Raw genomic sequence first — 12200 nt, 5'->3', positions numbered from 1 at the left:
CCTGAGATGCTGCCTAACCTGCTGTGCTTTGACCAGCAACACATTTGCAGCTGTGATCTCCAGCATCTGCAGACCTCATTTTTTACTCGAAGATTTTAACCTACTGCGAATCCTCTTACAAGGATGCCTTCCTTGAAGAAGCTCTCTTCCTCCCTCTACAAGGATTTCAGTGAGTCCCTCTCTCACTGCACCCCCCAGGTCTCCATCGCCCCTCCCCCTAGTCCCTCCTCCCTACCTTTTATCTCAGCCTGCTTGGCTCTCTCTCTCTTATTCCTGATGAAGGGCTTATGCTCGAAACGTTGAATTCTCTATTCCTGAGATGCTGCCTAACCTGCTGTGCTTTGACCAGCAACACATTTGCAGCTGTGATCTCCAGCATCTGCAGACCTCATTTTTTACTCGAACATTTCAACAACAGCCATGTTGACTGCTTGGCAGCTGGGGCTGGGCTTCTGCCCGCAAGGTCCTAATTGCAGGCAAAGGCCCAACCAGTGGCCCCACCAATGCCTGATTTAGAGGGCCTTGCCTTCCTAGGTCAGTGTGGCTCTCTCACTGGCTCTCTGTCCAGCAGATGAGAACACTGTTTTGTCCACAAGCTTGTGCCCAAAGGACAGACAGATCTAAGAATAGGGCTGGCCTCTGCTGTAAGAAACCCCAGGAACTGCAGAAAAAGGTTCTGACCTTGGATTATCCTTCATTGATCTGCACCTTCCATCTTGATGAAACTACAGCTTAGCCACAGATAAACAGCACAAAAGTATAATGCTGGTGGACAGTGCTTGAAATGACAACTCGTAGATGAGTCAAAAGCTTTATACCTCAATGGATGAGAGTGTAAGAGTTAATCATTATTAAACATTCCCTTTCCCACATATACCAGCAAATGCCCTTTATACCAAATCCAAGGGAACTCAGCCACTTCCATCACATTACGGGAGATCTCCTTCCATAGAGAGGACATCTGATCTGATTTGACTTGATTTGATTTATTGTTGCCTCATGTACTGAGACACAGTGAAAATTGTTGGTTTGCGTGCTTATAGAGGCAGATTGTACAAAAGTGATTCAGGGTAGCATAATAGAACAGAGTGCATAATACAGTGTTACAGCTACAAAGAAGGTGCAGAGAGATCAGCATTACATTTGAGAGGGCAGTTCAAAAGTCTGATTACAGAGGGGAAGAAGCTGCTCTTGAATCGGTTTGCATGTGTATTCAAATTTTTCCATCTTCTGCCTGACAGGACAGGGTGGGAGGGGTTTTTGATTATGTTAGCTGCTTTCCTGAGATAGCAGCAAGTACAGATTGAGTCCGCAGATGGAAGGCTGGTTTGCATGATGGACTGGGCTGTGTTCATGACTCTGTGGTTTCTCTCAAACTTGGAAAGAGGAGTTGCCATAGTGTTCTGTGACACACCCAGATTAGGATGCTTTCTATGGTGCATCCAGAAAAATTGGGAAGTGTCTTTGTGGACATGCCGAATTTCCTTAGCCTCCAGAGGATGTTGAGGCATTGCTGTGCTTTCTTGACCATCACGTCCACGTGGGTGAACCGGGACAGATGGTTGGCAATGATCACTCCCAGGAACTTGACTCTATTGACCATCTCCGCCTCAGCACCATGGATGCTGACTGGAGCACACCCTCCACTCCACTTTCTGAAGTCAATGACCACCTTCTTCGTTTTGCTGACATTGGAGAGAGTGTTGTCTTTACATCGTGCTGCTAAGCGCTCAATCTCCTTCCTGTATTTTGTCTCGTTGCTGCTTGCGATCTGACCTACAACAATGGTGTCGTCGACAGCTTGTAAGTGGAATTGGGGTGGAATTTGGGCACACAGGCTTAAGTGTATAGGGAGTATAGTAGGAGGCTGAGTACACAGCCTTGCAGGCACCATTGTTGAGCAGTATCATGGAGGTCTGTATGTTAACCGGAAAAAGAGGCTTCACAACCCAAACCTCCACTTTACAAAAAGCTGTGATCTTTTAACACTGGCTTCTTCATCACATTTTGCACTTAGAAGATGTAAGTGTGCAGACGAAACATTGAGAAAGCTTTTCCTATAGGTGTAAGGTAACAGAATGAGGGGAACGACAAATAGGACAAAATTTACAGATACTCATTTCCTAAATCAGGAGTGCTACTACACATGTGGACAATGTCAACACATTCAGGTTTTTGCCTTTTTTTTTTTAAAAAGAAACCAAATTTTTGATACATAGCCAATGTCCAGGAGAGGACTGCTCAATCCTCTTGTGGCTGATGTGAAGTGAAGTGAAAATTAACATAAGATGTCAATTCACTCTTACAGTAGACAGCAGGAATATTAAGTGAAAATAGAGAGAAAAAATGCATTATATAAAAATGCTGGACCATGCTGATGGATCATGACTTTGTCAACTGGAGAGCTCCACGTCCCTAAGCATCAGCTTTAGCTGAAAAGTTGAATATTGCTGTTGGCTCAACTAAACAAAGCAAAACAAAAAAAACTGGACGAATATTAGTTATTAAATCACAATATCTGGCACTCATGTGAAAGAGTTCGCATCAACAATTCATTGCCGGCCCAGAACCAAATGTCCCGCTTGCTTGGCTCTAAGAGGGACCTATTTAAATACACAGATGGTGAAGGTTCGCACACTTCGTAATATTGTTGTGAACTTTTTACTTTTTGTAACAGTTGAGAGCACACTGGCCACGGAGTCAAAAGATCGAGACTTGAGCTCCGTACTAGGAGCCTACATTCCAAATTAAAGTTAACACATTGATGTGGAATTAAGAAATTAATGCTTTTTCCAGAGTTGTTGTCCATCAAATGAGGCATAATCAACCGCTTCAGGTGACTGGGTGCAAATTAGAAGTTGAATTTTCCTATTCAAATGAGATCTTGCCATTGTTTCTCTCCCAAACAATTCCACCATCATCGGATTAGCTGGTCATTCAGGTTGGGACCTTTGTGAGTTGACAGTGTGTTGCTGGAAAAGCACAGCAGGTCAGGCAGCATCTGAGGAGCAGGAGAATCAACATTTCGGCCCTTCATCAGGATAAGATAGTTCGAATCAAGTACAAATTGTTCTTTCTTAGGGTCATAGAGTCACACAGCATGGAAACAGACCCTTCGATCCAACTCACCCATGCTAACCAGATATCCAGATCTGACCCAGTCCCATTTGCCAGCATTTGGCTCATGCCCTTCCAAACCCTTTGTATTCACGTGCCCATCAAAAGGCCTTTTAAATGTTTTTTTTCTACACAATCTACAACTTTACATGCAACACATTGGAATTAAATCTGTTACTATAAATAAAATCTTAAATACCTCCACGCTAGGAGACAGTATTGCTGACTCGAAAGCAAGAATACCGCCAGTTTTGGCACTTAATGATAAATCGCTCTGTATTGATTACAGGAGTAAGTGAGGACTGCAGATGGAGAAATCAGAGTTGATAAAGCATGGGCGCTGGAAAAAGCACAGGTCAGGTAGCATCTGAGGAGCAGGAGTGTCAACGTTTCAGGCAGGACCCTGCTTCAGGACTGTAGGAGGGTTCTGCCCAAAATGTCAACTCTCCTGATCCTCGGATGCTACCTGACCTGCTGTGCTTTTCCAGTGCTATGCTTTATCAACTCTGCATTGATAACACCTGAACATGAGGAGAGCTATTATCATAATTAACTGTGATTATATTAATGACTAATTCAAAACAGGATACTGTACCTTATATTGCAAGTGAAATTTCTAAGTCAATATTAGTAAGCAGTATTCAGCATTATCTCGTGACTGGTAGGAGACAGATCTGATGGATCTCTAAGCTCTTCCATCAATTGCATAATATTTACTTAAACAAGATAAATGAAGTTATAAGTGCTTGTGGTTTCCACTATCAAAACTTTAAAGTGTCTGAATAACTGATACTTTGATTGGTCTATAAAGAGAAGAGCTTTTTTTTAGTAAAGGCGTATTTTATGAATGGATGACTGTATTTTTTAAATTTACACATCTTATCATCACTATGGGTGCATTGGTTCCATATAGTGGATAAGTGGGCAACGGAGGGTGCAAAATGAAGGAGGTAGGAGGTATAGTTTATCTGGACATGATGGGATGATAGAGAATATAAGTAAGAACTTCATTTTCAAACGATTCCCTCATCCACAGTAAGATTTTGAGGTGCTGCAAGCCACAAGCCCTTTAAAAGCTGTTCCGGTTCCATGGAAGTTATAGAGGAATAGGAGATGTGTAACACTGTAACGGAGCCTGCCAAGGTAGGAGTTGGGCTCACAACCTGTATTAGCCCACACTCTCAAACAGCATTGTTAAAAATCAGGAACTCAAGGAAAGGGGTTTGGAAATCTTCAAATCATGTCTTGGCTGTCATTTTTACACTCCTCAACTGCATGAAAATACTACCGAGTCCTCCCAGAGTCCCAGAAAGGTGTTTGGTAACAGTTATAAATAGCCGTGCTGCAAACTGTCTGTTTATTTGTTAAGATGAAAGGGGATTCGGAACAAAAATAGCTAATTAGCAAATCTAAAGACGCGCAGGTTAGGTGTGTTAGCCATGCTAAATTCCCATAGTGTCCGGGGCCGTGCAGGCTAGGTGGGTTAGCCATGGGAAGTGCAGGGCTATGGGATGGGATGAGTCTGGGTGAGCTGCTCTTCGGAGGGTTGTTGAGGACTTGGCAGACCAAATGGCCTCCTTCCACATTGTAGATTCTATTTCTAACCCGACGCATAGTGGCATATAGGACTACAGCACAGAAAAATGCCCTTCAGCCATCAAGTCTGTGCCAGTCAAAAGCAACCACCTAACTATTTTGGTCCCATTTTGCAACAATTGGCATATAGCCTTGAATGCCTTGGCACCACCAGTACATATATCTTTAATATTTCTTAACCGTTCTGGGAGTTTCTGTATCTACCACCCTTACAGGAAATGAGTTCCAGATTCCCACCACCCTCTGAATGAAAATCATTTTCCTCAGATCCCCTCTAAACCTCCTGCAACTTTTTTTTTAAAATTCTATACCCCTTTGTCTTTGATTTCCCCACCCCCCCATCAAGGAGAAATGTTTATTCCAGTCTACTCAGTCTATGCCCCTCATAATTTTATGCATCTCAAATGCAAGGCTAATGTGTTTCCCATTGTCATGGGAATGGGGTAGTTGAATAAATTTCTGAGATCAGGTTACAGGTTTCCCCTACAAATAATTATTACAGACAGTAAGCAATTTGTTTACAGCTATCTGATAGCCAGCAAATGTTGTTTTGTGTGGCATAAAGTGTTCACAAAAGTAAGTGTTTAGTCTATAATATTTTAGTAATTTAGTACAGTACACAATGTAACAGGTGAAATCTTGATGTGTCATTTTTTCAGCTACTAACTGGCTAAGTGGTTAGCACTGTTACCTCACAGCACCAGGGTTTCAGGTTCGATTTCAGCCTCGGATGACTGTCCCAATGTCTGCGTGGGTTTCCTGCGGATGCTCCAGTTTCCTCTCTCAGTCCAAAGATGTGCGGGTCAGGTGAATTGGCCAAGCTAAATTGCGCATGTCAGGTGCATTAGTCAGAGGGAAGTGGGTCTGGAGGGTCGGTATGGATTGGTTGGGCCAAAGGGCTTGTTTCCACACTGTAGGGAATCTAATCTAATCTAACAGAAGTACAAATTTCTTTTTAAAATTTGTCGGTCTCTCCAGGGCTTTTATCGAATTTATATGCAAACTTTCTAAGGGAAGTCTTCCAGTATGGATCTTTGCTTGAGGAAACATCGATAACAGTGTCAAATGTGAAGGTCAGTGCTAGTTTCAGGGCACCCTCCCACGTTTCAATGATTGGAAGGGCAGAAGTGTTGTGAATCAGATGGCGAGACTGCCAAGCTCAATTCTCTGATCTGTATTCCCTTCAAATGAGCCACCAAGTCTGCCATGTTACTTCCTTCCAGCTATCTCACTGTGGTGTGAACTTGAACCTGCTAAAACGGAGGGTGAATTGATTGACAATTTACATTTTGATTATAAACAACCACCTTCTTTCTAAGCTCAGTTACGCCTGGGTTTAGAATGTGGTCCATTATAATTAATGGGTGATTTCTGTTCCCCAACAACACGACTTATGCAATTAATGTTATGGTCTTGGGTAGTGCCGCAGAACAGAGGGACCTAGGGGTTCAGGTACATAATGCTTTGAAGTTTACATCACATATAGTCAGGGTGGTTAAAAAAAAAGGTATTTAGCACGTTTGCCTTCATTGCTCAGTCGTTTGTAAGGGCCAAGAGCAGGCAGGTGGGACAAGTTTAGATTGGGATTATGTTTGGCATGGGCTGGTTGGACCAAAGGATCTGTTTCCATGTTGTATGGCTATGTTGTGGGTGCTGCCACATGTATCTTCAAAGAAATTTTTTTTTCAAAAGTGGGCGAGCGAGAGTGAGAGTGAGTGAAGGGGGGAAAAGACAGCAAGAGAGAGAGAGAGCGAGCAAGCAAGAACGAGAAGGTAAAAACAATGACTGCAGATGCTGGAAACCAGATTCTGGATTAGTGGTGCCGGAAGAGCACAGCAGTTCAGCCAGCATCCGAGGAGCAGTGAAATCGACATTTCAGGCAAAAGCCCTTCATCAGGAATAAAGGCAGAGAGCCTGAAGTGTGGAGAGATAAGCTAGAGGGGGGTGGGGTTGGGGGAGAAAGTAGCATAGAGTTGCAGTGGGAGAGGGACTCCCCGAGATTCTTGTAGAAAGAGGAGGAAAATTTCTTCAAGGCAGGCATCCTTGCAAGAGGATTCACAGTAGGGTTTTGCCCGAAACATCGATTTTCCTGCTCCTCGGATGCTGCCTGAACTGCTGTGCTCTTCCAGCACCACTAATCCAGAATCTGGTTTCCAGCATCTGCAGTCCTTGTTTTTACCTCATTGATTTTAACGCTACTGCGAATCCTCTTGCAAGGATGCCTGCCTGGAAGAAGTTTTCCTCCTCTCTCTACAAGAATCTCAGGGAGTCCCTCTCCCACTGCAACTCTATGCTACTTTCTCCCCACCCCAACCCTCCTCTCGCTTATCTCTCCACGCTTCGGGCTCTCTGCCTTTATTCCTGATGAAGGGCTTTTGCCCGAAACGTCGATTTTACTGCTCCTCGAATGCTGCCTGAACTGCTGTGCTCTTCCAGCACCACTAATCCAAAGAACGAGAAGGTAGCCATCTTCAGCTAAAGCCAAGAGTCTGGTTGAGGAAACAAGATGTAGTTTATTACATCTGTGCAACAATTTTCAGCTTGTAGGATTTGGCTCTTCTTTTCTACAAAAGGCTGTTGGGGGAGAAAACAGCCTTCGGTCTATCCTACTTGACTCTCCTACCAATCACAGTGGGTGGTGCTTGTTACATACAATCAACTATTAACCCTTTCAGATCCCACAACAACCCCATCTTCAAGAGAAGCAGATGGATTGATAAGATTGCCATTTCAGCAGTTGTGTTTCCCAGTCGAGTCCCTCGCAGTGACTATTTCCAGATTTGTAGTTATGTGTGTCTATGTTACTTGCATGCGAACGTGACTATAATACCGATCTGCAGATGTACACAAAAGCAAGCTTCCAAAAGAGAAATAAAGATATCAAAAGCTTTAAAGTGATTGCCAGTACATACGGCCAATGGAGTCTGCATTTACTGTTTCTTTTCCCCTTTCCAATGTCAAACCAAGAAAAAGTCCTCATAGCAACATAGATGTATTGTTGCTGGCAGAATTCCTCAGTAGTAGCACAGCAGTTACCTAAAAGCCAGAATTCTGCACACAACTGAAAACGCAGCTGCATTAAACCACGGATAAGTCATACGGAACAAGCTGATGTGGGTCAGATTATGCTGAGTAAGGATAACCTTAAGGACACTTTGTAGACAAATACTTCTTAAAAGGTTCAGTTTGTCAGTTGAAGAGTTGAGGTGCTGAGGGCTTGAATCTGTACATTTTCAAGTGACACTACTTAACATTCTCCCTGTGCCTCACACTGATAATCTAACAGCTACTTAACTGCGATTCCAGTCTAGCTAAGTGATGAGGGCCAAATACCCTGAAAAGGACTTGAGACTATTTGCCTTGGCTATCCTTGCACGAGTTTGGAATACATAATCCAGAAGTCGTTCACACCAACCATGACTTTTCATTTAGTAGAATCCTTAAAAATCACAGGCTGGGAGCACACAGTTTCCTGATATGTACTGCCAGCCATACAAAGTGAAACATGATTAGTTCAGTCTGTGATGAACTGCAGTGTTTATTTATAAAAGGTTTTCCGTAACGTGATGAGGGATAACAGAGGTTCAATTATTTGATCCCAGGAATATTACCTCACAACGGCTCATAGCACAAGAGGCAGACAGTATACAAATTTCCCACAAAATGCCAGCCATGTGTTCTAAGTGTTTGGTAAGTAACAAATTATCCTGGGAATTAAGACCCCTCAAAGAGCCATCTCCAATCACAAAAGTTGAAATTATAGCGGGGGGCAAAATGTTGACATACAGTGAAAACATGCAGACAGCACAGTTTTGATTCAATACTGAACATTTTTGTTCAGGAGTGGAGAAAGGTGGTCCTCACTATGGCTAACAACATCTGCCCATTTGCATGTGACATTTCCACTGCCTTGGCATCTGTTCTGGCAAATTCTCACTGCAGACCCCACTCCTTCCGTGATCCAAAATAAACTGTTACGCACATTAAATGGACAAGTTGCCAACCCTCTTGCAGATACCATTTGAAGCACTTTGCTCACCTACCCTTTTCCACAGTTCCCCAGATGTACCACACTTTCCAGGAACGTGAGGACAGATGTGGAACTGCAAAACAAATGCTCAAATTTCCACTTGAGGCCACCAGCACAATAGGGTGGATAGACAGATCGCGAAACAGCCATCTCCACCAAGTCTACATTCACAGTCAAAAAGCGTGGACAACAGTCATTACTTCTGACACAGTGGTCAGAAATCAAAGCGCAAAGCTCTTTGCTTCATGAAGGCACTGAGGATGATATGGAGAGTGATACAATTCCTGCATGAAAGCCTTTTTAAAATCGAGAGGTCTTTTTTAATTCTGAGAATCATACTCATTTTTATCTCACTATTGCTTCCTTTTTACAACAGAATGTCACCTCCAAATGTATCCATCTTACTTCGTCGGTGGTGAGGTTCACTTTGACGTGTGGAAGGCATCCCCTGCGCTGGCTTCAGGAGTGTGTTTGACCAGGCGAGTTTGCACAAAAGTTTGAACTCTCTCACCAAATATACAGACCAGACCCAACAGGGCTCTTGTGGTACAATGGTAATTCCTTACCTCTGAGCTAGGAGGCCCAGGTTCAAGACCCACCTGTTCCAGAAGTGACCTAGACCATCCCTGGACAGATTGCTCAGGAAAATACCCACAGACCAGATCCCAGAATATATGAAGATGTTCCAGTTAGTGCAGCAATTCCCTTTGGAATACTGACGGACACACCCATTTGATTATGCTGCTCATTCTTGGTGGTTTGAATATAAAAACACAGCATGTTCTGATTTAAGTCACAGCTACCATCAATTACTCATTTGGTGGATACACCGGGGAAAACATGATGTCTGAACTTACACTTCAACGGGAAGAGCTGACCCTGAGCCAGATGTTGCTTTCAGATCGGTGGAATGGTGGTGACTCTGTTTGGTGGTCATTTCCCTGGGAAATGAACACAGCAAAGACAGATTCCTCTAATCCACCCAGGTTCATATCCCCATGGAGTAATGAATGGCTGAAAAACCTCAGGAATCACAGAACTGCTGTGTTCAATCCCTCACAGAGATTCCTCTTCCTCACTCTATTAACGCAGTGTGTTCAGACCTGCTGAAGGTACATGCCTTCTCACCTCTTGGCACAGGTGCTACCCAAGCAGCAGACACTTCCAGGCACTGGAGCAGTGTCCCCTGTGCAAGATCCTGGGAAGACAGACACACCAACACCAGCATCCTCCACCAGGCCAACATCCCCAGCTTCGAAACACTGAACCCTTGATCAGCTGCTGTGGGCTGGGCACGTCCTCCGCTTGACCAGCGAGACACTCCCCAAGCAGGTGCTCTACTTCCAGCTCCGAAAGGGCAAGCAAACCCCTAGTGGACAGAGTCAAGTGCTTCAGTGATACTCTCAAGGTCTCATTGATGAAGTGCAGCATTCCCACAGACACCTGGGAATCACTGACCCAAGACTGTCCAAAGTGCAGGAGGAGTATCCAGGAAGATGTCGAGTACCTCGAGACTTGCCGTCAGGAAAAAAATGCAGAAGCCAGGCAAAAACAGCATTAGGAGCACATTGCTATGCCAGCGCACCACCACCCCTTCCTGGGTAACAGTTTGAGGAAACCGCATTGGTCTGTACAGCCACCTACAGACTCACCCTGAGAACGGCACAGTGTCATCCCCAATTGGGAGCGACCTCCAATGACGCTGATGACAGTACCATATCCAAGCAAAAGGACAATCTCAGTTACCACATCAGGCCTGGGCCTTTACCAGAAGCCTGTGAATCTTACCAGTTGTCTCTGCATTTGAACAGCGCCCGTTGCCACAGGTCCTGGAGGGTTCCAAGGGAAAGACTCCGGAGGTCAAACACCAGGGACATGAAGAGATCTGCAGACTGAATAAATGAAAAGGAGTTTGAATTAAATGTCTGAATTTACTTCACACCTATCTAACATGGCCAGTGTGATGTTACTGTTAAAATGTAGGAATATTAGGCAGAAGTTAATAACAATCAAAATAAATTGCCTGCAGAGTTTAACGTGGAAAATCATTAACTATTGGACTGAGCAAGTTGGCACAAAGTTTAAAAATGTTCCTCACCAACTATACAGACCAGATCCTAGATTATCGCACTGTAAGATGATGTTCCAGTTAGTGTAGTGATTCCCTTTGGAATATCAATGCTCACATTAACTCATGGAATGCTCATTATTCATTCTTGGTGGTTTGGATATTAAAACACCGCATGCTTGAATTTAACTACAGCTCCCATCATTTACTGATTTTGTAAATACACTGGGAAAGAAGTTGAACTTTGTTGTGGATGAATCACTCAATGTTGTATAAAAGAAATTACCAGGTAGTGCAGAAAATCCTTCACAAAATTAAACTTTAATCTTGCAAAATCAAAGTTGTGGGAGCCAGCAAAATGTCTTCCCTGGCTCCCTATAAGCTCTTCTTTCTTTTGCAGTTTATACAGATGTTGTTCCCGCGCTTATCGGTTAACATGAGCATAACCAGTCATGTTGGCTTGCTTTGTTTTTCTAAACTAATCATCGTCTGCCACACTGGTTCCCTACATTACACTTAATCTATTACATTACCCCACCATCATCTTCAGCACTAACTCATTTACCAATGGTTTAACTAACCTATTACAATGCACTACCATTATCTGTTACTGGAGCCCTGTAACATGATCTTGGGCATGCATTGCAACACTAAGTTAACTATGTAACTGTCAGAATAACTTCCATATATTGGAGTAGTTGGCAGGATTCAAACCTGCGCGGGGAAACCCTTCCATTACCTCAGCAAAAATGGGAGAAAAGGCAGTGGAACACCACCCATCCACACTGCCTGTACTACAGCCCCTCACTCCGCTCCCCAACTCCTCACTCTGCCCAACCCCAACTCAATCTCCCCCCAGTTCACTCTGCCCCTATGCCCCCTCACTCTACCCACTCCAATCTGTCCATCCCCAACTCAATCCCCACCCCCCCCACCCCCCCAGTTCACTCTGCCCCCTCCCCCTGCTCCTGCCTGCCTGTACTCCGTGCCCTTCCACTTAACATTGGTGCTTGGAGGCTCTAAAATGATTGACCCACTTCTTCCACTGAGGGTCAGAAATCATAACATATGACCCAGAGCAGACAGGGAATTGCACATTGGCTTTGAGGGAACTTTGCCCTGGCTGCATTGTTGATGCAGGATCCAACAAAACGGAATGCAGTATACTAAAGCTCACAGGCAGCAGAGCAATGGTTTGTCCCAGAGAGCCTTTCCACTGTCACATTCTAGTCAATCATTTGTGAAAGATCCCTAAAGCCATTTGGACAACTATTGAGGGAAGGTGAGTGTGTATCCAATGAGTGAAGGAGGGTGGCAGGTGGGTGAGGCAGTACAGAATGAGATGTGTGTAAGTGTGTGACAGAATAGGGTGGATCAGGAAGTCAGTGA

The sequence above is a fragment of the Hemiscyllium ocellatum genome, chromosome 20, assembly GCF_020745735.1.
Source record: "Hemiscyllium ocellatum isolate sHemOce1 chromosome 20, sHemOce1.pat.X.cur, whole genome shotgun sequence".
Lineage (NCBI taxonomy): Eukaryota > Metazoa > Chordata > Chondrichthyes > Orectolobiformes > Hemiscylliidae > Hemiscyllium > Hemiscyllium ocellatum.
This window is presented reverse-complemented; position numbering follows the sequence as displayed.